General features: G+C 43.9%; 1 long non-coding RNA gene across 1 annotated transcript in view; it reads left to right on the top strand.

Annotated features, from left to right (window-relative positions):
* The first annotated feature begins 1,860 nt into the window (after window positions 1–1,860).
* The window catches only part of LOC135327808 (uncharacterized), a 106,949-nt gene continuing 82,073 nt past the window's right edge, over window positions 1,861–26,736 (top strand). Inside the window, exon 1 of the long non-coding RNA XR_010388187.1 lies at window positions 1,861–2,132. This is a non-coding gene — a long non-coding RNA (uncharacterized LOC135327808). The remainder of the gene's footprint in view (window positions 2,133–26,736) is intronic.

Genomic DNA, 26,736 nt, shown 5'->3' with positions numbered 1-26,736 from the left:
TGACATTTCCTGACCACTCGGCAGGAGATGGGGCAGGGGGGGAATTAGAGGGCAGTGGTACTCACAGCCCATCTGCCATGCGTCTGGGTGCAGAGTACTGTTACAGACTCCAGCCTCTCAGTTCACCAGCCTGATGTCTCCATTTGAGGTGCACAGCCTTTTTTGTCTCTCCATCAAGTCGCTGAGACTTACAAGTGAGAGTAGCCTTAAAGGCAACAGCTCCTGCTGCTCTGCCTTTGGAGAAGTTGCCCTGGAAGTGAAACCCGCCTTTGAGGACTCTCTCAATACCGATGCAGACTGGTAGTGGACTCTGCTGACAAAAGCCTGGGAAGTTCAAAAGAACAAGAACTAGCTCATTTGTCCCTGCATCAGACTTCCTTCAGTCCTGTGCTAGATTTGGCCCTAAGTGACTTGCCCAGGACTTGGAGGGAGTCTGTGGCAGATGAAAGAGTAACACCAGACATCCAGACAGACCCTCCTTCCTCAAATTATTATTAGCTGTGGGGGAGCTCCCTGCTCATCCCTTCTTCCTTTCCCTTTCCCCCTTTCTTCTACAGTAAGTAAGGGTGAGGAATGCAAATGTCACTCTCTTGCCCGTATGATACAAATATCTGCCTTGAAATCACACTAGCATCATTGCGTTCTTAATATCACAGGATTCTGCAAGCTGCTGGCAATGCTGTGTGATTGCTCTCTCTATTTGACTCTGGTGTTGATGAGCCCCATGATTGCGGGAGCACAGAAATGTCAGTGACTATATTTCTTCAGTAGCTTTTGCCAGCAATGACCCTTTGAACAGCTGATGCCCAGAAACAGGAGATGTGAGATGGCTGTCTGGGTTTGGGGATATGAATGGCTTTTCTTGCACACAGTGTTTTGGAAATGTCAGCTGTAATTGAAACTTAATCTTCTAACAAGTTTCAGCTGGCTGCTATTTGCAGACAATGTGAATGTTGCATTTTAGTAAATGGCATCTGAACTGAAAGGTTCTGTTGATTTATCCTTTTTTCCCAAAAGGACACTGCCAGCTAGGGTTTGGGTCTTGGATTAATTTGACTTTCACAGATCAGGTACTTCTCCAAGTATAATTTTTTAAAAATAGTCTGCTTAGTAAAAAACAACCTCCACAAACTTTGACTTGTTCTAGTTGGACCTGAAATACTGATGCCCTTTGGGAATGGGCAGAGTTGAATCTGTGTCTGAAGCTAGCTGGTGGGCAGGGCAAAAAAGCAAGAAGCAATCAATCTAGGCCAATATAATCAGCATTTATCCAAGATCCAGCTATGAGAGAAATAAATAGTGTTTCCAAAGGTAGGCCTATCCTCAGAAAAGATTGTTGAGATACTCAGTGCTTAAGGGGTTTCAGAAGCTCTTGGATCATATATACTCATTTATAAAGAGAGCTTCCTCCTTCCTCACCTTTCAACTGCCAGCCCCGAAAATTTAACCTGGCCTGTCTGGGGAGCTGGGGTGGTTTCCCTTTGCTCACGGCAACCATGTACCCTGGCTGGTGCCCATGCAGCCGGCTGTCTGCAGCTGGTCTCTGCAAGTGTGTTGGCTTGGCCTCTGGGTATCAATTTTGCAGTTGGTTCTCAAGCACTAGTTGCCCTCAATGCAAGAGAGACTTTCTGTGAAGTCGAACAGGCTTTGTGTGAAGCTTGAGAAGTTTCCGCTCGCTATGTTTTTGTTACCATTTGAAGTGCCAGCCTAGCAGCCAATTTGAGCATAGCGTGACCTATGTCCTGCATGGTTTCTGCCCATGAGTGCACGTGAAGGATACACGTGGCTTGAGTGTGCAGTGCCCCCACTGAACAGAGAAAAGATAAGCTCACAACAGCCACTGATAGATTCAGTCTAGCTTCTGCGGGCCCTCGTCCCTCATGGCTTGAATTTGAGCTGCAGCACTCAGGAGTTCATGTTGAGTTTGCTGCTCAGCTTGGATTTGCAGGAGCCCTGGTGAGGCTGGACCTCAGGCTGGGCTGGGACTGCTGGTGAGCTGCCAGCAGAGACGAATGCCATCTGTCTTGGACCTGCAGGAGTACCCAGCCACACGGCTGACGTTTGTTTTTGTCTCTGAAGTCAGCAGCTGCAACCTGGAACGCATCCAGGAAGGAGATCCATGGAACAAGAAGGTATTTATTTTTACAGAGTAAATCCTGGCGTTAAACAAACTAATCTTCTCAAAAGTGATATGGCTTCTGTTTGGTGAATTCTGTGCAGGAATTCTTGATAAAGCGGCCATCTCAAAAATCCATCTCTGAGATGGATTATTATAGCTTATATAATAAGAAAGGAACAGATGACAACCATTCCACTTTATGAATCTATGGGGTGCCAGCATCTTGAATATTGCATACAGCTTAGTTGCTCCATTTTGAAAAAGATACAGTGGAACATGAAAAGTTGCAGAGAAGAGTGTTAATCAGCAATATGAAGCAGCTTCTATAGCCGGAAACACTAAATATATTGGGACTTTCAATATTCAAAAGAGATGCCTGAGGGGTGATCTCAGATAAGCAGAGGAATAATAATTATTTACTATTTTTCGTAATACAGATATCAAAATTTAAGGTATTATCAGCAGGAGATTTTAAACAAGCAAAAGGAAGAGCTTTTTATATATAGCACATGATTAAATCACATAGCTCATGAGAGGATATTGTGGGGGTACAAATCAAAGAGGACCTAGAAGATATGGTCAATTGTGTGGACAAAGCACAAGTCAGGCGCATGTCCTGACTCAGGAAGCCTCCGAACTGCTGATTGCTAGCAGCCAGGAGGAACTGGGACTGAATAAACACTGCATAATTCTGCATTTCTTACACTTTTTCATTGCTGTCTATTGTTGGTCAGCATCAGAGACCTGTATGGCAGCTCTGCATTTAACAATAATATTTGGCTTTAACTCTATATTGAGTAGCATCTAAGGAAGAGCTCCTCCTGTTTTCTTGGCAGAAATCCAGTCACTCTGAACCCCATCCAAGCCTCGGACAAACCTGTTCATCTCTGAGCACATCTCTGTGCTCAGCCTAGAGGCTTCTTGGGTGACTAATTTTATTTGCTCAGAGGTTTATAGGTGTGCCCATTCCCAAGATAAGGGTCACCTAAAATGTTGTTGTGGTTCAGGGCTGCGTGGAAAGCTGTCTGAACTACCCCCGAAGAAGCCTGAATGGTTAGATGTGATCACGTAATTGGGATGTGATTTAGGATGGTGATAGCTACCTGTCCTAATACAGTCCTGTGGTTGAAGCATTCCTCCAGGGACTTAAGTTGTGACTAGGCTGTGTGATATTGTATCTACATCTCCTATACTTTAGAGCTGTCCTAACTTCTAGGCCACAGAGTATCCTGCGTAACTGCACTTGCCGCTGCTCCTGACAAAACTGAGCCACTGTGTAGCCACACAGTCAAGTATCATGAGTTTAAATGAGGAGCAGATTAGGAGACATCTGACTCTAGCCTTGTGGTTGGGCACTCTGCTGGGAGGAAGAGAGCCAGGCATGCTAGACTCTACTTCAGGTGTGGCATCTGAATGGATAAATAAATGGGCCAGGGGCCATTCTCTTGTGTTGAGGACAACCGGCACAGCACAGCTTGCACCCAAACAGCCAAATTCCCTTACTCTTCAAAACACGGTGGCTGCAGCCAGCCATGGCCCATGCTAACCGCAAGCCATACCCAGGTATTGTCTGAGAAAGCGCTAGTTGCCTGGAACCAAAACTGTGCCAGGGAAAATACAGCAAGAATTTAACGGTGGGATGATATTGAGGCCCATGCTCTGGCCCTGTTTAGTTTAGAGTGAGTAACGTACCGTTTTGAGATCCAGCCTGTGTGTGCTCTACAAGGGAAGGCGGACCAAGGTCCTCAGTCTCCCATCCCCAGCCTAGAGAAGGCAAGCTGGGGCTCGGTCCCGTTTGGGCTGAGCACTGCATGGCCTCCACCCAGGGCTCTCCATTTCCTGGGTGAGGGCTTACTGCAGGGCTGTGGCACAGCAGGACCTTTCCCTCTGCTCCATGGAGCACTCACTCAGAGGAGAGAGAGGTCCTGCTGTGGGCTGCCTGCTCTCCCTCTGCACCTCTCCAGAGGCACCTGCCTCTCTGCCCCTGACTTCAGAGAAGTGTATCAGGCTGCCTGAATTGTCCTCTTCCCCCTCCTCTCCTAGGCCAGATGCCCAAAATTGCAGTGGAGCGTTGCCTGAATTAGTCACTGAAATGAGGCTGACTGGAGTCTATCCAATGTGTCTGTTCTAATGGGTGGTTTTATTGCCTCAGCTACAATTGTTTTGGAATGTTCTTTGTTTATAGCAATAATTGATCATGTCTTTGTTAGAAGTGAATTAGTGGCAGCTGGAAGATCTAAACTCTAATTTTCCTGCAAATAGGGAGAAATTTTATAACTTTTTTTTCTTTCTTTTCTTTTCCCATAGTTTTGGAAACCTATTTCCAGTTTGCAGCCCACAGTAAGAGCCCACCAGAGGTATTACAGAGAGTTTAGGGCTCAGGAAAAGTCTGCCATTTGTCTTTTTGATTTAAAAAGATTGTTTGACAGTGCCCTTCATTAGATAGAACCTAACACAATACTTTACAAATATTACTCCATTATTCAGCTTTCATATCAAAACTAAAGGAAAGTATTCCCTGATGACACAAGAGGAAGAGTAGCTTCTGAGCTCATTACTACTAGCAAGGACAATTTTTTTATGCACAAAGAATACATTAGTGAAGGGGAGCAGGAGGCATGATCTGCCTAAAGTGTATCCGCTTGAGCTCATCAAGGTGTGCAGGGTAGTTAGAGTTTCTATGAGATGAATGAAAACCTATGAATAACAAACCCTCAGCATTTGGAATGGAATATTTTACTATCGGCTTCCAATTTAACGGTCACAAAAAGCAAAATGAACAGTCCAGCTGAATAACATGGCCTTTTAAAGGCCACTCCAGGCTGTGTCCAGTTCTGCCAGAGTTCTCCAAGGATCCCAAGATCAAGCTCTTTGGTTAAGCACCTTGCCCACTTTTGGCTGTCTGTATAGCAATGGAAAGAGATGGACACTTCCTGAGGCGGTCCACGTCTTGGGAGAGCTGAATCATGCTCTGGAGCTCTCTGTTTCTCTTCACCTGTTAAAAAAGGCAACTAGTCCCTGATGTAGGTGGGGTAAGTCTGGCCCCAACTGTCCCTATGGGCTTGGGGAAGCTATTTTGCTTTCCTGTCTCCATTTCTCTGCCTTAAAAAGGCAACTTAGCAAAAAAATATTGACTGTAGTATTATGCTGTGAGAATTAAAATATATGCAAAGGGCTCAGACAAAGAGAACACTTTAAATGCCAGGCGAGTCTTACAGCATTGGCTGACGTTTCCAGTAGTGAGGAATATTCACTTTGATTCAGGGATGGTCAGCTGCTGATCTGATTTTAGGGCTGAAGCACCTAAATTGATTCCATGTCCTAAGAGCTCTTAGAGAAACTTGTTTTTCTGGGCTGGATTAGGAAATGAGCAGAAGCCAATGACAACAGGAATCAACTTCAAGTTTCCACCAGCTATAGGGAGCAGGTATCATATGTTTTCCTGCTCTTTGATCATTTTACTTTGAGTGCTTCACAGAAAAAAATTGCTTAAAGGCTGTTGAAGACTTTTGCTATATTACATGATATGCCAAGACAAGAGCGCTGCTATACTGTTCTCTGCTTGAAGTAAAATATTAGACAAAGCAGCTGTTCTGGTGGCTGTTACTGAGTTTAAAAACATTGCGTTGACTAGTTTGACATCTTACACTCACACTCTCTTCGTATTTTCACTTGTGGTGAAAGGCATTAATAAACCTGGTGGAAGTGGGCTTTTTAGAAGCCTGAAGTTCAAATGCATCAGCTAAGTTTATTGGCAACACTCTTTTCAAGTTTAGAGATGTTGCAAAGTCCCCTACTGCTGTCTGCTTGTCTGTGCTTCATGGTCACCTTCTCCAGAAACCTAAGCTGTCACTTCAAGCACCTAAATAAGTGTCTCAAGCCCCAGGAAAGCTCGGGCTTTTGTGTACTTCCTGACTGGCTGCCCAAGTCAAGTGTCATTGCCTCACTGACATTAATAGAGCAATAACGCTTTGCAACAGTCAGTATCTGTGCCCCTGTGCTGAGCTCTTTTCAAAATAGGGCTCTTATATCTTGGTAACATTTTAAAAATAGCCTAAGTGACATCAAAGCCTGAGAGACAAGGTCCATCTTGAAAATAGGTATTTACTTGTGGAACACTTAATTTCCAGTTGGACCTGATGGAAATTTTTTTTATTTGATGACTTTGACCCCAGTGCCTGAGTACCTGAAAATCTGGCTGTGCTCTTTCAAAAACTGATCCCAGCTGGGAAAAAGTTTAGTGCACCTAAGGGGGTTTTTACACAGCTGACTGAAGGAAGACTGAAGCTGACTGAATCTGAGGCTCTTTAGACTCCTATGATGCCAGGGCAGAAGAAGGTCTCCAGAAGGTGCTCTAGAGCATGCTAGTTTTGCTTGTGGTCTGAATTGCTGTGTGGAGAAGTCTTCCTCCTGCTGTTAATCATGGGGAACCTAGCTTGACTAGTTGGGTAGGCAGTTATGTTGAGCTGTGTTGTTTGGCTCTAATGTATTTATGTCCTCAGTTATTCTGCAACAGGATTTCTTCTTTTCCTTTGCAGTTGGGATTGAACCAAATGGAAGAAACAGTGCTTTAACCCTGAAAAATTGAAGACTTTGGCTGATTTTGAAAAATGGGTCCTTTACATTTTTTAATAGGCCCTCTTTTATTCAAATTTAATGAAGGTAAAAGGATGAGCTGAAAAACTCAGCCAGCCGTGACAAAATGTATAAAGCCCTAGAGAAGCCGCATCTGCAACTTGGAATCCCACTGTGTAGCAGTGTATAGAAAACGCGAGAGAAAAGGAGGCAATTTTATCACTATTGACAGGTCAGAGAGACACAGAGCCCAGGTTTAACTCCTTCAGAGCAGACACTGAGATTCGGAAGCCATGCCTGTTTTTTAAAGTGTTTTTGCCATTAACTCTCTCTGCCTACAACAGAGAGTGCTGTTATGTTGCCAGAGTTTCAGCATGCTTGGCTGCCTCTGCCAGTCCTGTTCACGCTTGCTGCCTCCAAGAGAATCATGCTGCACAGGATGAGGGAGAAGGTATTCACAGTGCTGGGCTTTCTGAGCGACGGTGTCGATAGCTGGTATCTCCTCTCCTTCCTTCTCCCATCATGCTTTGAAGAGAGGGCGAGTTTTCCATTGCTGAGGGATCTCTGGGGGCTCTTGTTGAATCTTCTCTGTTCAGAGAAAAGTGGCACGCGATGCCTGGCTCTCCAATGCATTAACTCTCCCATGGGAGAGAGAAGCGTGTTGGGCATGCGGGTACCTGCACGGAGGTGTTTGAATCTGAATCCCACTCTGTTCTGTTGAAATCTGTAACATTAAGCCTAAGATTGCCTGAGATGAGATTTGTCTCGCCTAACAGATCACCTGGCTCGGTTCACATGCCCTCATGTCCTAATGCGCCAAGCACTCGTGCATAGGTAATTGAATCAAGACCTGGATTTCTGTGTCTAAGCTGTTCCCTCCACACCTCTTCATAATCACTTTAAAGGTTGACTCATTCAACAGCTATTCAGTGTGTGTATCCCTGTCTTGTGACCCTGCACTGTAGTGCGGACAGCCGGGGAGAGCAGCCTGTGTCACACACTTCCTTCACTCCTTGTTGTGGCTTTGTCTTCCAGCAGCTCGGGAGGCTGTGCCTCTTATGAAGAGTGAATGATAGTAATAATAATAAGCAAAAAAACCCATGAAATGGCAGGATTTCTGTGATACGTGTGCAAAGTCCCTGGAGTATGTCCCTTAAAAACCCTTTGGCTCCTATGAAGAGAGAGCTAGGCTTCTTTCCAGACAGCTTGCTTTGGAAGAACTGAGTAGCTGCTCACATGGTGCGTAGGGTTTCAAACAAAACACTTGCACGTGTGCTTTATTTTAAAAGCTGTCCTGATGACCTCATAGCCCAGATGAAATGGGGATAGAGGTGCTGACAAATCTGTCTTGTCTTTTTTTCCTGGATACACCCTCTTTCCCCATCTGGAGATCTTGTCTAGGTCGATTTCGAGGAGTTGCTGTGTTTGTGTAGGTTTTGGCTGTTCAGCCTGCCCCGTTCTTGTGGCAAATCCCCGCAGTGCAGTGCATGTGCTGCGTGCTCCCCATGGGCACACGCAGCGGAGTCGCCTGGCTGTTGGAGGCTGCCACCCTCTCGGGGGCTTTGGAAATCCACATGCGTGCAAAGTGGGTGTTCAGCCACCCCAGTGGGTCCCTGTTTTCTCAAACGTTTGCCCTATGTGTACAGCGGGTGCCATTCTGCAGTGAAGCAGCAAGATGCTGTGTGGGCCAGGAGATGCCTCAAAGTCCAGGGGGTTTGGCATTCCTGGGTGGTCTGCACCAGCAGGTAGCAACCTTAGTTTAATGCTCATCAACATTAGGTCCTTTGCACCCAAGGTTTGAATGTGGATTTCTGCTTTGGCACTTCCTCAATACTTCTTTCTTGTTGAGATGCTTAAATGCCCCTCCATCACACACACACACACACACACACACATTAAGGCTTGTGTCTGGCTAATGTTGGGCTGCCCTGGTGACTGGGACCTGCAGGTTTGCTTGAAACCTTATTTTCAAAGTTATCTTTATAAGGAAACATAGGATTTCCTCTATTCCTGTGTGCGTTTCTCATCGAGTAACACCATTGTTTATATATCTCATGCTCCATTTCCCACCGTGATCTTATCGAGTTTCAAGCAGGAGGGAGAGGAAGCAGCCAGCACCGGCAGAACAGCACCACCCGAGCAATACAGCTCGTTTTGAAAAATATCCCCAGTCACAGTAGGCTTTTGACTATTGGTAGCGTAGCACAATGAGCTGTGAGAAATTGTTGTGGAGACTCCTAAATGCAACTTTGCTTCCAAAGTGTCATGAGCCTTCTTATACACGTTTCCTGAACGTTCATCACTGTGTAAAGTTGCTTGTACAGACATTCCTGGAAAATGTGGTTTGTGCCTGTACCAGGGTTTTGTTTCAGTGTGAAACTAGATCGTGGGCACTTGCTGAGTGTTCTGTGAACAATCACTGAAGTCATATTTTGAGGGGCTGCTTTTGGTGAAATCTGTGGGAAAAATCAGGAAGAGCAAAAATTCATGGGATTCTGTTTTCTAAATAAGAGGAAATGAGCAAACAGAAAATGAAAGATGATTTTCAAAATTAAAAACAAAACAAAATGTTATTTCAAACTGTGTTAAACTTGATTTAAAAAAATGTTCAGTTGAACCTTTTCTCATTGAAGTCAGTAGTTTCCTTAGGAGCCACCTCTGAGATTTTATCTCAGAAAATATAGTTTTGACAAAGATATTTTTGGTAGGAGGTATTACATGTTAATCATGACTGCTACCTCTACAACAAAACAGCTATATATGCTTCTCTGCAGTCAGGAGTTCTGATTCTGTTACTGAGTTTATGATACATACACATATATGTATGTGTGTACATTTATTCTCTTGAGTTCTCGTTCCTTCTAAAGATATAACATATCAGTGTTACAATTTTCCTGCCTTATTTGATTTGCTGCAATGAAACATTGATGCTTCTTTTGCTTTTACCAGCTATATTTCCAGGGTAGATATTAGGAAAATATTTTTTGTTAATGCAACACTTTATTTTGCCTTTTCTAAGAAGTAAAAAGCAACTAATGAGAACCTGTTTTTCTGGCCATGTTAACTGCTGGTAGACTATAATCCTAAGAGATGAATTTCAATTTATGCTTAGCCAATTGGAAAATATAATCTGTCTCTGAGAGGCAAAATAATTTACTTTTCTATTAAGCTTAAGAGGTTTTTGGAACCAGAACTGTTTTTGGGTACTCTCTATGGATACATCCATACTACTAAATTAAAGAGAGCCAAAGGCTGATCTTTGAGCGTGAGGCCAAGGAGTACAGACTGGTTTGTGTCTGTTCTGCTCCCTCTGGAGCTGACTGGCCGCATCCAGACTAAATAGTGTTTGGCTCTGGGTCTCCACTGGGCCCCATGAGGAGGCCTTTGGCCCTAGAAAACATGTTTTTTTCTGTGTTATTTCAGTTCCCCTTGCCTGAAGTAAAATGAGCCTAGTGCTGTAGTCCACCACAGTGGTGTTCTTTCACGTGATCCCGGCGGTATGTTTTGCTGATGTTTAGCATGAGGGCATGTGAGGCTGCAAAGCCTCCTGGGATAGTGTTGGAGAACTGCAGAGGGAGCCAGACGTGGTGCAGCCCAATCTGATCCCTCTAATAGTGACATCTGGGAAAAGTCCTGCAATGAGCTATTTTCAAGCTACTTGCCCAAACTTTGTTTTGCAGACAGCTAGTGCGAAAGGTCCAGAACGGAGCCAGAAATGAGCCGGCAGTTAAGCAATGCCAGATAGTCAGGGATTTAATGCCGGACCTTGCTCCCCTGTTGTCTATATTTAGGATGTAGATATATTCTGTATGGAAAGCTTTGCCCTGGAGTTTTTTCTGGGGGCAAGATTCCTTGGGGTGTGTGGGGGAAGTGAGAGAGCTGTAACTTCTTCTCCCTGGACCTTAGCACCACTTTAAGCAGCCTGCACCCCTACCCCACGTGTTTGGAGGAAATGTCTCCATTGCGTTTGCAGCTTCATCCCTCTCTAGCTACTGTGGTGGTGCAAATAATCAAAGCGGATACTACTGCCAAGGTGGGGTCTAGAGGCTGTTGAGGTCTTTGCTTTGCACTGAAGTTTGCCTTGCTGGATAAAGACTCAGGAAGGGAATAGCAAGGGTCTAGGAAGAAGGGACATGTTCCTATGTGACTTGCAAGAGAGAAGATTGCATTGATTATTACAGTTCACTGGTGTCAGCAAGACTGCCTCACTGTGTTTTCTGTGCAGCTTTTAGGACTTCCAGGATGTGCCTTCTGCCAGCAAGATTACCTCTGGGCCTGCAGTTTGAAACCTCCTGTGGCTGATAGGCTCTGAGTGAACCTGGTTGGGAGAAATAGTATTTTTTCTCACCTTTCCTCCACTGGATGTGATTGGGGAGGGTTCATCTCCTGCCCAATGAGCAGCAGGCTGTGGAAGTAGGAAGCTGTACCTGGGGCAGCTGAAGCTGTGTGCTGGCAGCAGGACCTGTCTTCAAAACTCTGGGCTCGCTGTGGGAGTCAGTTTAAAGTCTTCTAGATACCATTTACTACTATGGTTCAAGACTGAAGCAGAAATGTGATGTAAGTGGCAAGGACTTGGAAACAATGTGGCTGAATGCTGCTGGAGGAATAGCTGAGCTGCATATGGAAATGTATTATTCCTGCAGATATTGTGGCTTTTGCTTTGTCTCCATCATCTAAGAAGGCAACTCATGGCATTCTAATAAAACTATGCAGTTAATTTTAATTACTGACAACTGCAGCTTGGGTTGCTATGGAAACATGAAGAACTGCCACTTCTACAAGTTTCGTGTATAACTTGCTCTCTGGAAATGTCATAGGGGGTCTGATTCCTCTCTCCCTTCTAGCAGTAGCAAAACAGGAACACTACTGCATCAGTCAAGTTTAAACAGTGCAGAGCCAGTGTAGGTAAGAGTAAAATCTCCACCATTTTCTTGTTATCTGTGCCATTTTTCTGTGATTCTCAAATAAAATCTGTATGTTCCCAGTTTCCTAGTTTAAAAACAGTTCCCAGTGAGCTGATGAAGGAAACTAGAGCACAAAATCATTGGTATTAGAGTTGAAAAGCAGCTATTAGGTCATGCAGTCCCCATACAAAATTGTTCCTATGCTATTTTTTCCTACTACTTTTCACTGTCTAATTATAAATGCAGCTGCATTTGTAATAAAATCTCCTTCAGTTTTAGTTTCAGGGCCAGAATATTGTACCTAGAGCACAAGTCATTTGGCAATGAAGTTTGCCCAAATACGTCCATTCTAAATTCCCTCTTCAGTTTGCTGCTGTTTTTTGGACTAACATTTTTAAGGCCTGCCTTTTGTCTGAGAGTAAATAGCTTTGGAAAGCTGGAACCTGAATGGTTCTTCTTCCTAAAAGCTATATAAAAGGCTCATTTTCTGCCTCCAGTTGACTAAAAAAATATTGTGTGTTAATTTTGAGGCCTGGAGTTGGTGCTGTATTTTTACTGAAATTAGTGGACTTACTCTTTAACACCAGGTATTCCTTTGGCTCTTTAGTTATGCAGTACTGTTAAAAGTTAGGCTAAATAGCTTCGCTGCCAGGGGTCCTAAAGGATCTGGATGCTCCTCACATGATCTTTTTAGTACTCTATTTGTATAACAGGCCTGTGGAAAAACCAGTAATGATGTACTTTTATAAAAGAATGTCAAGTAGTATTAGGGTTGTGTCTTCAGCTTCCTCACAATAAATACATTACAGATTTCTGCCATATCCATAACTTTCCAGCACTGCACTGTGGTAGTTTAGCACAATTCCCACTGATTTCAGCTGATTGTCCCATTTTTGAGAGCCGAGAGAAGCATTTGCCTCTCCTACTGGCCTACATAACCATGTGAGAATACCGTATCAGTCACAGATACCTGCACTTGAGCGTAGACTTGGACTGACATCATCAGCAAAGCTTTTTACATGGTCTCGTGAACCATTTTGAAATGTAGTTAGTTCCGCTTCTGTTGAGGTTTGAAAACATCCTGGCCCTTTCCTAGCAAAACAATGTTTACCAGAACTGTATAACATAATAGCAAAGAGGTCTCAAATCTCAAGTTGGGGGAAGCAGCACAGATCATTAGCTGTCAACAGCATGGTAATTTCAGGGCTGTAGGCATTTTGGCTGTCTTTAATCCCTGCTTGGTCTGGGATAATAAGCAGGTAGCTGGAACACAAGGTAGAGAATGCATCTTGATTTTTATGAGTCTGTAATTATTTTATTCTTTTTTTATTGTTACTATCTGATTTTGTGAGTCATAGTCGTGCTGGGTTCACAGAGCTCTTGCTTGGCAAAACTAAGTACTGAACTCAGTGGAGTTATCCAGTGAAAGTCTGGCAGGCGTAGGAGGACCTGAAGAAGGCCAGTGTCGGTAGGATTGCTTACTTCTATCACTAGGCCCTCTTCTAACAGCCTCTCACTTCACAGATGAGATCAGCTCTGTATTTGGACACCTGCGGTAGCATTCAGTCACATTAACATAGGGACATGGTGATAGCTGAAATGCCCTAGGGCATCATGCCTGGCCTCTATCTGCCTCTCCAGTTGGGCAGGGGTCTGCTGTATGTCCTGAGCTGGATCTGCCACCTCATTGGCACTAGATGCCTTTTCTTATGTTTCTAAGATGTTATTATAAACAGTAGCTGCCTAGAGAGGTTGTAGATCTGCATCCTTGGAGATACTTGAAAGTCAACTGGACAAGGCCCTGGGTGACCTGCTGGATTAGACAACCTCTGGACATCCCCTCCAGCTGGGAGCACATTGTGATCAAGTGACTCTCATGGAGAAAGCAGAGCCAGCTGGTGGACTGAAGGCTGCAGTTTAGTTGATCAAACATACATATCTACCCTGGGATGAGCTGAATACTTCTCAAGGCTCCACTGACTCTAATGGGTGCCTAGGATCCTAGTACACTTGTGGACACCTGCATTTAGACACCTAGAAGTCTGACTCTAGAGCTGAAATCCACTTCCTCTGTAGTACCTTGCTGTGTGGAGAGGTCTGTCAATGGCAATGCCACGCTATCTTCTCTCCTAAGGTCCTCCTTGAAGCAACCCTCAGCACTTCACCAACCACTTGCATGCAGACCAAACCAACCAGCTGAGCCTGGGCACCCTGGGGCCCACTCCCTGAGCACCCTGACCCCAGCACGCATGGTGATCAGCAGCAGCCGCACCAGGCATGGGAAGGCTCTCTGCTGGCTGCTGGCATGCTTCACATGGTCCCATTTTACAGGCGAGGAGCTCTGCAAACAGTTGCTCACACGTGTTAAAGTTGGTGCCCTCCCAGGCCTCTGGAGGTGGTGCTCACTGGTAGCTGTACCCATGAGGGGACCTGAAAGGCCAAGACACCTGCAGCTGAGAGGAGAGAAAGCAGAGAAGGGGAAGGCTGGACTTGCTTGCTGGGATTTGCCTCTTCAGAAGTGTTTCCAAGCACTAGGCATGTGAGTTTGATGGAAAGCCTGCTTAACCGCTAGCTCCTTATTTTCTTCCATGCAGGCAGTTTCCCTAGGCCTGGTGGAGTGATTCAGCTGTGAGCAACAGATCACTGGCTCTGATGAAAGGCATCTTTTGCTCTCCCTGAGAATGTCACTGCACCTCGCAGCAGCTCACATGCCTCCTGCCAAATCCAAGCAGCCCCAGGGAGCTGCTACCACTCTACTTTCTCCAGGGACCATAGCAGACACCCTTCACTCCACTCAGCTCTGCTTTCTCCCTGTTCACCACGGCCACCAAGCTCAATGCCCCACACTGCCCCTTCTTGCTTCGGCATTTGTGGAAGACTGTATGCCTGTGCCTGTGCCCGTGCCCGTGCCCTTCCCACCACAGCTGTGCTGGATGAAGCTGTTCCTGCTTCCAGCTGTTCACAACTGCTTTCCAGTGCACACTGAAGTTTCTAGCACCTCCGAACTGGGTTCAGCTGTCTGCATAGCTCATCCAGTGACTTTCCTGATAGCCTGGCAAAGCCCCACACCTGTGCATGTTGGGTTTATCCCTAGCTGAGCTGCCTAACTGAGGAGCACAGCTGCTCCAGGCTCCGCAGGTCAAGGGGAAAACAGGATCTCAGGAGCCTGAATTGCCCTACAGAAATGTTTTCCTTCTCCATTGACTTTACAGGGAGGTGAGGCCGATGAATCCAGGTCTTACTATTTAAACTGTTTGGGCTAACCTAGATTGTTCTGACTGAAGTGGGTCAGGGAGCCCTCCCAAGAGCTGCTCTGCCAGCAGCTCTGAGCAGGCCCTGACTCCTGCCTGGGGACAGTGTTTGCCAAGGACGGTGGCTCCTTCAGAGGATGTGGTCAGGAGATGTGTCCCCACAGCGTCAACCCTGTCAATGCCAGCCTGCTGTTCCCCTCCGCACGAGGAGCAGGGTCTGGCCTTTAATGCTCCACAATTCCCCCTCGGAAGGCCACAAACCTACATGCCACCGATCCTCAAGTAGGAGCCTTAAAAAAGGTAAGACACGGACCTGTTTTAAAAACCTTTTTCATTCCCTGGTTATATTCCAGCTAATTGCTGGGATTTAAAATTGGAGAATATATAATTCATTCTGGAAAATGATGTGTCTTTAATGCCCTGGACAGAAGATCTGGAGGTCTCTCCAGGGCATATTGAAGAGCAGGGAAGTGGCCTGGGTTTGAGTTTATGTGAAGACAGAAGCAAGGTCTGAGTGGGTATCTTAAAGGACAATAAATAATTCTCCCTTTAAGTTTTACAATAGTTAGTACTTTGAACTGGAGGTAGAGATGTTTAGAAGAATGCAAGAAAATTAATGAATGTGCAGTTACATCTAGGACTTTCCTCTAGTTTGTCAAATTAGATATAAAGTTCTAATAAATGAAAAAAGTGAGTCTGGCACATCTGTACTGCTACAGTCAGAGATTCAATGAAGAACACAGATTTTTGTGTGGTAACTTTTGTCAAAACCTTCAAACAACTGACAACTTGCATACAAACTGATGAATGACTCAAAAAAAAAAAAAAAAAAAAAAAAAAAAAAAAAGCTCATCTTTCAATATTACCATTATCACACACAAGGAATCTTGTTCCAGGTCTGTGTCTACTGTGACTGAGAAACCTGTAGCTTGCTCCTGCCTGCAGACCCTGGTGGGTTTAAATGCCTCCCCTGCAGGGCTTCATCGGCTGCTGCAGGAGCTGCTGGGAAGAGCTTCCTTTGCCTTCTCTTGTTTAGGACCCCTCTTTTTCCCCAAGTCGTACCCACCAACATGGGTAGCCTGCTCTGTGATTGTCTTCCCTTATTCTCCATTTGGTTAGGGGATGGCTCGGTATTCCCTCTCATGGTGGAAAGGGATTGTGAAGGCGTTGGGTAAGGCTTACTGCACTGTGCTTCTCCAGCAGCTTCTGTGGATGGACTGGTTGTTCCCCTCTTCCAAAATGGCAAGTGCTCTTTCCTCTTACGTCTGTGCCATTGGGCTTTCGAGCTCCATCTTTAGGTAAACTCGAGACAACCCCCCACCCTTATTGGCTCTTCCTTGATTTTCTTACATAAGTTTATATGGTCCTTTCACACTAGGGGATTAAAAGCTCCAATGATGACAGCTGCAATGCCATTCAAACTCTTGCACATGTGAGAGTTATGGGGTGACAGAGGTAAACTTCCACATGCCAAATCAGAAATGATCGTTTTCCAGTGTAACCAGCTGCTCAGCTGTAGGTTGTTCCTTTTCTTCAATTTTCTTGTTTTCTAGACTCTTGTATGAATTGTTTGTTCAGGGTCTGTTTAAAGTGAAGATGCCAAACTAAACGAAGCTGCAGTTGCCTGGATGCTTTTTGTATGGATGCTATTTTCACACAGCCTGGATTCTCTTTGGATAAAATTTACAATCAAATTTTGCAGGTCCTGCTGCTCTTTGTGTTATCATGAAGCAGGCCAAATTCTTCAAATGACCACAAAGTGTATAAGAGACAGGCTAAGTTTTCAATAATTCCAAAAGAAAGATCAGCACAGGAAGTTCATAAGGAAATACTAATTAGCACATGTTCTTTGGCTCATCAAGGACTTTCACTGCAAAGCCCTTAAAGTGAAGGAGATAAAAATGTTGCCTGAAGTGAAGAGGTTGACTGGGAGTTTATTCAGCTGTTTTGTGTGCAAGAAATACACGATTCTGACTTCTAAAAGTGGAGGGGAAAAAAAATCCAGAGTAATTTCCCTGTCTGATTATGGCGAAAAAAGGGACACAAAGAAAATCACAGCTTTTGAAATTGTGGAGGATTTTTCTGAGGAAGATTTCGAGAAAGTCTCAGAATAAATAGCAGCTGTCTGCAACAAAAAGTATGTGATGAACAGTGACATGAATAGGCCATGAATTGCACTGAATTGTGCTGTGAAACTACACCTTAGTGGATGTAGTTGCAGTGGCACTGGAAGATCAGAGGGGATGCACTTCGTGCGATTCAATTGCTTCATGCCTTGCTCTATGTTTTTGCCATCCCCTTTTCTTAGAGCTGGCTCTCCAAGCTGTCCTGCTCCCTCCCCCATGCCTGTTCAGCATCATGGCCAAAACTATTGTCCTCCAATGAAGGGAGAAGAAGAAATATCTATCCATTTCCAGCTGGCCTCTGCATCTAAAACAGATGATACTGAGGGGTCAGTACACGTACTAAAACCAGTGCATTGCTGCATCTAGTCTAAGGACCTAAGCTGCTTCAAACAAAGCTAGGATGGCAAGGCAGCCTCATGGATAATATCTGGACTGTGACTGGAGAAACGATAAGCTGTAGTACTCAGTGCACTGAGATGTCTTTGGTCTGCATTTTCCCTGGAGGGGTTCTGCATGGAGTATGAGGGGTTAAGGGCATTGGCTGGGACACAGGGAGAAAGGGAGGCCCACTGGAAAAGAGGATCAGCCAGAGTTTTGGGGGCAGTAAGTGCAGTTTTGGGTGTACCAAGGTGTGCTGCTTCTGGAGAGGTCCAGAAACAAGAGCTTCAAAGGGAAACGTTTTGCCTTCCCTTTTTTGCACTGGACAAGGCCAGAAGGTCCTTACCTGCAGTGGGCAGCCTTTCTGGAGGGTCAGGGGTTGCAGATCAGATGGAAACAATAGCACATATTTACCCACCTGAGCAGAGGGAGGTGACAGCTGAATGGGGTAGCACCTCCACGAAGAAGGTGTGAAGCTGAGGATAACTTCTTGGCTGGTGTCTGGGTGCCAATATTCTCAGCAGCAATTCTTCATCCAGACACTGAACCTGCTTTTGCTTTGACACTGGGGGCTTAATGTGCCCTTGTCCCACACTCTCCACTGCTGGTTGCACCTTCGCTGAGGGGATCTAAGATGCCCTTAAAGAAGGTAAACAGGTATCCTGCTCTGCCTTTGGTTGGTGGCCACAAGCCATTGAGCAAAAAAAAAAAAAAAAAAAGGCTCTTTGTTTTCTCCTTCCCACCTGGAGGGGGATTTCCTGGGGAAGTGTCAGCAGCACTTTCACCTCCTCTGCTATGAGCCACCCAGTCTGCGTGTACCAAGGCTAAATGTACTATCACAGTTCACATTAGCCGATGTCATGCTGTCGTCACACATCAGAAATTCTCTGTGTCTAGTATTTGTAGCTTTTGAGAGAGCTTCACAGTACATTTTGTGTCCATTTACTTGCAGAACTGACTCATATGATAGAATGTCATATTTTTCAGAGAGTGATGGCAGTAACTGAATAATTTTAATGTCTCTGAATGCCAGATTTTCTCAAATAGGTTTGTCTTGTGTGCCGCTTCCGAGTAGACTAATGTGATCTGAGTATTTGTTCTTAATTCACATTTAAAGGTCTTAGATCCAGACACAATTAAAAGGCTGAAACTATGATATATTTTGAAAATCCAACTTCAGTTACTGATTTTCTTTCTTCTGATTTTTCTTCCTTTACAATTTTCTCCTGGAGTTTTTAGCATTTCGACTATGTTTGAGTGATGATTTCTTTGGTAGTAGTTCTTCCTTATGTTTACAGTGTAATATGTGCATTTTAGAAAACTGTATTTAAAACCCAAGATGTTCTAAAATTGCCTTTCACTGGCAAGATGGCTTGCTTTATTTTGGGGGGGGCGGTTTGTTTTTTTGTTTTTGTTTTTTTTTTCCCCTGCAGTATATTTAATTTGGGGGCTACCTAATATAGTATTTGTTCTCTCCATGGTTTACATGGTGTTTAACGAATTCACAGAAGAAAATGTCCTCATTTCATAAGATTTTAGCATTTAATTTTGCACCCCAGTACATACTACTCAGAAATAGGTGTCAGCATGGGAAATGCATTCAAGTTACAGGGTGAGGCATAAGCAAAATATCTTTCTCAGAGCTGTACTTAACAGTTTTGAAATCTTCAGCCCATCATTTCATGCTTCTGAACTAATGAGAAGCTTCTAAATTGAATTCATACAAAGCAAATGCACTGAGTTAGTGACTTTAATATATTTTGAGTGGCCTGCTGGGAGAGCAGCTGATAGCAGGCAAGAGTTTGATGGGTATTGCACTGTTTAGCTTAAACACCCAACTGCCAGTGCCTAGGCAAGGTGTATAATTCTGCCTATGCATCACATACAGCACGTGGACAGAGATAATCTCCTCCAGGAGGTGATTAAAAATAGGAGCCTTGCTTCTGCCCCACCATTCCCTCTCCTCACGGCACAGGCAGCAGCAAAAATGCCAAAGAGGCATCTGCAGATAGAGTGACGCCTGCGCAGGACAGACCAGCTCCCTGGGACACCCAGGGATGGTCTGCACTTCGATGGAGGCACCATGTCCATAAGGGGTAGACACAGGTGAGGGTGCCACAAAATGAGCTGAGTGCAAGAGGTTTAATCCATTGCTCCCATTCCGAACCCAGTAAGTTGTGTTTGACTGAGACACACCATTTTAGAAAGGATATCAAGAAATGGAGGATTTACAGCTCTTCAGTAATTCACTTTTAAGTTTCATCGTTCTCAGTATGAAATATATGCACCTTCTTTCTTATTTTAGGACATCTGGTTTTAGCTTCCCACCACTTGTACCTATTATGCCTTTCTCTACTTGTTACATCTTCCTCTTTCCTTCCTCTCTTTCGTGTTCCTTAATTCCTTCTAAAATTGTTCATCCATTTTTTTCCCAATTCTTTCTTTTTGCCTGGTAAGAGCAATCACAGATCAGCATCAAACAGCTGTATGAGTTCTAATAGCTGTTTTCATCCCTGCAGATTTTAAACGTTGTCAGAGTATCCTGATAATAAGCTGATTGAAATTCCCCTCTGAAGTCTCAGTTTTATACATGCTATTTCTCTCGTACCTCTTTGTAGACAGATACTTTGTGTTGTTTTTGTTTAACCTCTGGAGAAGACACAAAATGGAAAACAAGTAAGTAACAAGCATTTCCAAATCCCAGTGCTATAAATCTGTTTGGTTCCCTTCTGCTTACAAAAGTGGCAGATTATTTATTTTATTATCTGATATTGCACCAATAACAAGAGGGAGTCTGTTCCGTGCAGTCCAATTATGAAAAATTGCCTGAGATAAAATGACTCACAATGGTCCTGTTTTTCATGGCCCTGATTCAAGGAAATATTTACCTGCTTGAAGTGAAGAGAATTTACGCTCATACTGGCAGCTAAAAAGAGCCAATCGGAGAAAAAATTGTCAGATAGAAAGTTGGTCAGTCCTGGTTGTTTGTATCATTCTGTTGATATATGCAACCTTGTTCAACAGCAGCTGTGGAATTTTGCTAGCTTTGGTCGGTGGTGGAGTCGAGGGCCACAGGATGGATTAGATGACCCCTTGAAGTTCTTTCCAAATTGTTTTTCTGAAAAGCCGAGAACAAGTTTGTTCATGTTACTCGAACGTTTTCTGTCCAAAAGTGAGCTTGAGTTGACTGAGTGGACTTGATTCTTCTAGTTTTTGGTTTTTTATTTGTTACTAGTAACTTAGCTAAAAAACTGCATGATTCCCCAAGTGTGTGCCAGCTGTTTATGGAAGGGAAATTTCAGTAATGTACGTATGCAATAAGCTTAGTGCGTCAGTTCTTCGTTTTATTCAGTCATATCCACCTCCAACGGCCAGATCTCCTCCTGTGCAGAAATGCAAAATGCAAGTACCTGAAAGAAGCACAGGACAGACTTCTTTGCCAGAAAGGCACATAAGAGAGTATTACTTATTTTTCCATATTATCACCAGAATTGGCTCAATGCCCATTGGCAGTACACAACCTGCTAAGCCTTCAAGCTTTAGGAATATCTCGTCAAATGTGTGGATCCTCTTCAGCAGACTATCATCAGCCTGAAAGTATCCTGAGTCACATATATAGGCTGTCTTGAAAGGCATACGTGTATACAGTGAGTTTATCAGTCTGTAGCCACTTCAGAACAATTTCTAACCCGTCCTGGCCTCGCTCCTATATCCCCCACAACCACAGGGGTTCAGTCTTCCCCATCCTCCTGGCTGCTAGTGTGGACACTCATGGCTGCGCTGGCTGGATGTCCCGTGCGGCTAAGAGAGGTGATTTACAAGGACACAGAATTAGGAGCCCGCATAATCAGTTAGGGCCTGATCCACAGCTCATTGGGCTGAAGATCATTTCTACTGGTTCAGTAGGATTTTGGCTAGGATTTGATGCTCATTCACTGAGTAAACTGTGTAGTTATATTCTTACTCATGTTTATGTGACACAGGGGATAAGGATAGCATTTTAGATGCAAGGGCATGGGTTTTCTATTCACCTGAAGAGTGGCACATGCAATTAGCCTTGAGGGTCCTGTGCGTCATTTTCTACACCTTAGCCTAGCCCTACAGCCTATTAATAACTGCAACCAATCCAGGCAGTGAGCATGGAAAGGGAACAAGCTCACTGCGTTACTTGAGTTTTCACTAACAAGCTAAGCAAGTTTTGCTTATTTTTTTCTCTCTCCTTTATGAATTATTACATTCATGGGAGAAAAATTGTTTTATTTCCAGCTTAAGTGATTAATGTTAATGAGTAATAGCAGAGGAATGTGAAGATGGCTTACCAGGACAGGCTTCTGTGGTAATGAACAATGGCACAGGCTCTGGCAGAGGCATAATGATGGGAAGCATATACGTACATACATACATATATATATACATATATATATATATATATATATATATATATATATATATATATATATATATATATATATATATATATATATATATATATATGTGTGTGTGTGTGTGTATGCGTGTGTGTGTGTGTCTCTGTAGCATATTTATATATGTGTTCATGCATATGTTGCTGGAAGGTTGTACTAAAAATGTCTGTGATGGTCTTCTTTAAAAAAGAAGCCAAGTCAGAAAATTGCTTCTTTTGTCTCCTTTGTACCTTAGAGAAAAGCAGAAGATGAATTCTAGCCTCCTGAAAAATTCATATTCGCTCTGGGAATTTCTTTTGCCTCAAGGCAGCGCATTTAGAAAAGTACCTTTAAAAGGAGAAGAAGAAAGATTTGCCTAGCCATCACTGAGCCTTGCAGAGGCTTCTGCCCTGAGATTAGTCCTCTTGCCCTGCCTTACCTTACCCTGCAAGCTGGTACTTCCCGTTCCGCTTAAGCCAGTGTTGGCTGTGCTGTGGCACGAAAGGCTCCACCAGACACGGCTCTGCTGTCAGAGAAAGCTATGTGGATCTGGGAAAGAGTTTACTAAGCATGAGCTACTGGGTGCTATAAACCCATTGGCTTTGCTCAGCACTGGGTCGGCAATTCGTGCTGTTTATGGTGGGGCTGCTTTGTGGTTTTATCTGAGATTTGTCATCCAATAACTTTCTTCCTGTTTTCTGAACTGAAATAATAGAACATTTCTGTAGCTCTTTCAAACTTTCTAGAACTGACTGATATTCTTTGATTTTAAATATCACCGTAGTAGATGCTCATCCCTTTAAGAGACTATTGTTTTAAATACAAAATGATATAAAAGCATGGTGGCTTGTAAATGTCTGCAGGCCTGTAGTCTGTTTCACTGCAGGGTGTCTTGGTTACTGTGCAAAACAATGGGCCGAACAATTCCTGTTTTCAAAATTGTAAAACTACTTTGAGGCAGGCACACAGACATAAGAAGGTTTCACAGACAGTGAGAGTAAAGAAAAGCCGAGGATAATGACTGCTAAACCATGCAGCTAACATGTCTTCATTATTGCCTGAAGCAATTACAAATCAATGGGAAGATAAATGAAAGTAGTTGTGCTTCAGCAGTGATGGAGTGCCTCCACGGTGCCTGTCAATCTGGAGAAGGGCCTGAAGTCCCGGTGAGTGTCCACCTTGGAGGAACATCTGCAAGGGGTTTTATATTCGGAAGTTTCATCTGGATAAAGCATTCAGGATGAGTGACACCTGAGATTGCACTGCCATGAGCAGGCTGATGTCCTCTCCCAAACTGAGCCTGCAAGGACTCATGCCAAGGCTGTTAAAGGCCTCCCCAAAAGATGCTTTCACCTTCATTGGTTTATGTGGAGAACCTCTCTAAGAAAGGTGGCCTACTTCTGTGACAAAGGGTTCCTCCAACCCTGGTGTGCTAGAAAAACAATGTGGCAACTTCAGTAACCATGGGATGTGTAGATGGTCATGTGTGCTATTTCATATCAGTCTGGTTTTCCAAGGCAACTGTATGAGACTTCATATGGTTTCAGTGTCCATCGGTCTTTTTCTCCATCAGCCTTTCTATCTGTCAGTCTCCCCTCTCCAATAACTCTGGAGCCCATTAGTCAACATCAAGCAAGTTCAGTTCAGATGGAGATATCTCAAAGATGGTGTATTCATGTGAGTATCATGACAATTAGTGTCTGGGTAGAAGCAAGGCACAAATTAATATCCCTGCAAAGTGACAGATTGCAGTGTGAGCTCAATGCACATGCTGTTGGCCTATGTATTTGTAGCTTGGAACCTGCTCAGCACTTGCTGACCTTTGTTCTGCTGGTAGGTAGGAGTGTAGCAAGGATATAAGGATGCTGTTGGGGATGTGAGACTCAGACGTTGGGTGGGTCTGGTGGTGGTGTGCTGGCTGGAGAGCACAGCAATGTAAGGAACCTCTTTGCGAAAAGTCAGGCTCTGTTAATTCTGCTGCTCACAGAAGAATTGGATGAATTTTACTTTCCAAACACTTAAAAATAATCAGCTGAAAAAAAAAAACAAATTTATACGCAATAACAATTGCATATTCAATGCAGTTCTGCATTTGCAGTTAAGCTGTTAACAGGTAGTGTGCAAGACTGTTTCCCTCTTGGAGGCCACAAACTATTACATGCTCCATTAATAATCAACATTCCATTTTTCCTTCAGAGATATCCCAAAGGGCCTTACAGGAGAGGGGCGGGCAATCCTTTCTTTGCTTCACTTGGGTGGCCAAGAATGGCCAGAAGCAATGTGTTGGGACAGAAATGTTTTTACAAGGGATGAACAGCCTCATTTCTAGACAGATGGTTCATTGCTCTTGGTTAAAGGCAGCGAGTAGTTGTGCTGACCTTGGGAGGAGGTCAGGGACAACCTGTGGCTCTGAAACCTGCCTTTTCCCCAGGTGGGTTTGGCAGGGAAGGGGAACCTGCACTGGTTCCTTACTTGGGGCAGCTTTCTGCTGCATCCAGGTTGGCTGAGCAGCACTGATGGCATTGGATGGGTGGTAGGACTGTGGGGAGATGTGTGCCAGCCCCTTCCCACCCACCATCTCTGAAGACCTGGTATGGCTGCTGTGTGCTCTGGATTATGACTCATGACAAAAGTAGCCTATGCAGGGAAACAGAAATCCATTTTACCTCTTCGTGCAGATGTATAGGACATTCCCAAATGACCCTTTGAAACACTGTTGTGAGACTGCCAATGTCTGTCAAATGGGGTCATCTTATAGAAGAAGGTGGTGAAAAGCAGAATGGATCCAATCAAATGTTAATCACAAGGGCTTCAAATGCAGTGCCCGGGCCACTGGAATTCCCTCACAGGAATACACATAGGGAGGTAAAAGTGTTGCTTAATGGTTTATGGAACTTCTAGTCAGATATGCTCCAGATGGCACAGGGATCCCCCAGCTGCGTGGTTCTGAACTGCTATCACTGGGAAAAAAAATGGTATTGAGAGAAAAATGCATGTGTTAAAGTGAACCCTTTACATTCACTCAATTTACTACTTTTGCTCTTTCCCACTATTACTTTCTTGATATGCAAGGCATCCTCTCAATGTTGTTGTATACAAGAAGGCTAGCTTTTTGTGGCACTGTGTTGCTGGCATAAGGCTGTGCTGTCCCAATAATCACTGTGCTTGTATAGACTGACCCATGCTTGTTCTTATCCAGGTGGTTTTGTACTGTTTTCTTTAAACTAGCACAAGGTAAGTAGCTAACCCTGCAAGTTCATGGATGGCTTAAGGTAATCCAACTTTGCACTGCTGCCAAAAAAAATTGAGCCTGTCCTCTCTCAGACCGTTGTCAGTGGTGCCTGCGCAGCTGTCAACTGGGACCGGCTGAAAGCTAGCCTTAAAAACCAGTTGGGTTGCAAACTGATCTGACTTGCCGTATGGGCTGTGGTTGGTAGCACAGATACAAAGGATGCAGTGAGAATACACCGGTGGGGAAAGAGAAGGGCGAGACACCTTTATGGCTACGCTGCTGTCTTAGATTGGCTTATTCTGCTTGTGATGCTGCACTCTGGGTATTTACCGTCAGGCTTTGCCATCTCAGTGCTGTCCTGCCACAGCTGCAGTATTAGCAAGTATCACAGTTGCTTGTGGTAGGGCAAGCTGGGCTGTGGGTCATGCAGAGACTTAAATTACAGCTGTGCTATATAGGCACAACCGCACTGTTGTCTCCTCTTTTCAGTTTTAGTCACTGCCTTTGCTTGCTCCTTTGTTTTTCTTCTGTGCAGTGGCTATATTAAACACTGAGTACTCCTAGCTTTGGTGCCTAGGGAGGCTGGTTCCTCAGAAGGTCATGGTTCCTCATTCAGATAAATATAAGGATTAAAATCAGATATAAAAAAATAAAAAGGTTAGAACCTTCTTGGGCTGGGGTCCCTCAAGTAAAAGAAACATAGGTTTAAATAATTACAAAAAAATTACTTCTTGGCATTTGTTGGGTTTGACCACGAGTTTGTCCAGGGCAGCATTCTTTTGAAAAACAGCATACGGACATGTTGAAGGTCTTGCACAAAGTGTTGCTGTGATTTCATCTCATATTCCCATCAGTGATTGTACGTGTTTATAGTTCTGGTTGTGATGAGTGTAGCCTGATTCTTGTCTGGCTGATTTCCTCATCTGTGTAAGCTTTTCTTTCCGTGAATCCTCATGAGTTTCAAAAGTTTGTTTTCTGTGAGAATCTGTGTGACCAGAACTGGATTATTTGCCTATTTGAGGGAAGAAAACACAGCTGGAACAAATTCATTATTTTAATCGGAGTGAGTATTTGTGAAAATATTTTTAGTCATATTCCTTCTGCTCTGACTTCTCTGACTGATGCTTCCACGGAAATGTAGAAAAGTTCTATTTTATTCTTTTGATAAGGCCACTACATGTCTGAGCTTCTAATTGTGATAAAAAATCTCCTTTGACAGGCCTGCCAATTTAAAAGTCAACCTCAGTTTATTGAAATGAAAGAAAGGCATTGAACTTCAGTTCTCCTACAGAATCATTCTTCTCATATCCCAAGCACACATTAGTTCTGGATCTCAGTGGAATACAATAGAAGAGAGGTTATTGAATTGAAGTTTCAAGCACAGAAGCAGAGCTCTGGCCAATTATATTTTGCTGGGGTTGAAATTGGACTAGTCAAAAAAAAAATATATCAAACTGCAAACCAGTGCAATGCAGAATCAGATCTCTTCTGAGATGAAAATCTTCTTTGTCCAGAAAGGTGAAGGAAGTGATTCTGTATTTTTGTCTTTAATATCCATCTGCTTCTTCATGCCTTGTTTCCTAACTTTGTCTCCTTTTTGTGTCATAATCTCTATTGTATGGCTGCTTAAAATTCAGTGATAGTACTGTGCTTTAGGTGTCAGTGGGAAAACTTCAGAGCTTTTTGCCTTGTAATTACTAGGTTTGTTGAGGGCGTGCTGGGCAGTATGTAAAAAAGCTCAAAAAATG

This window comes from Dromaius novaehollandiae, chromosome 3 (assembly GCF_036370855.1).
Source record: "Dromaius novaehollandiae isolate bDroNov1 chromosome 3, bDroNov1.hap1, whole genome shotgun sequence".
NCBI classification, from domain to species: domain Eukaryota; kingdom Metazoa; phylum Chordata; class Aves; order Casuariiformes; family Dromaiidae; genus Dromaius; species Dromaius novaehollandiae.
Note: the sequence above shows the minus strand (reverse complement) of the source record. Positions and strands in the feature narration are given on the sequence as shown.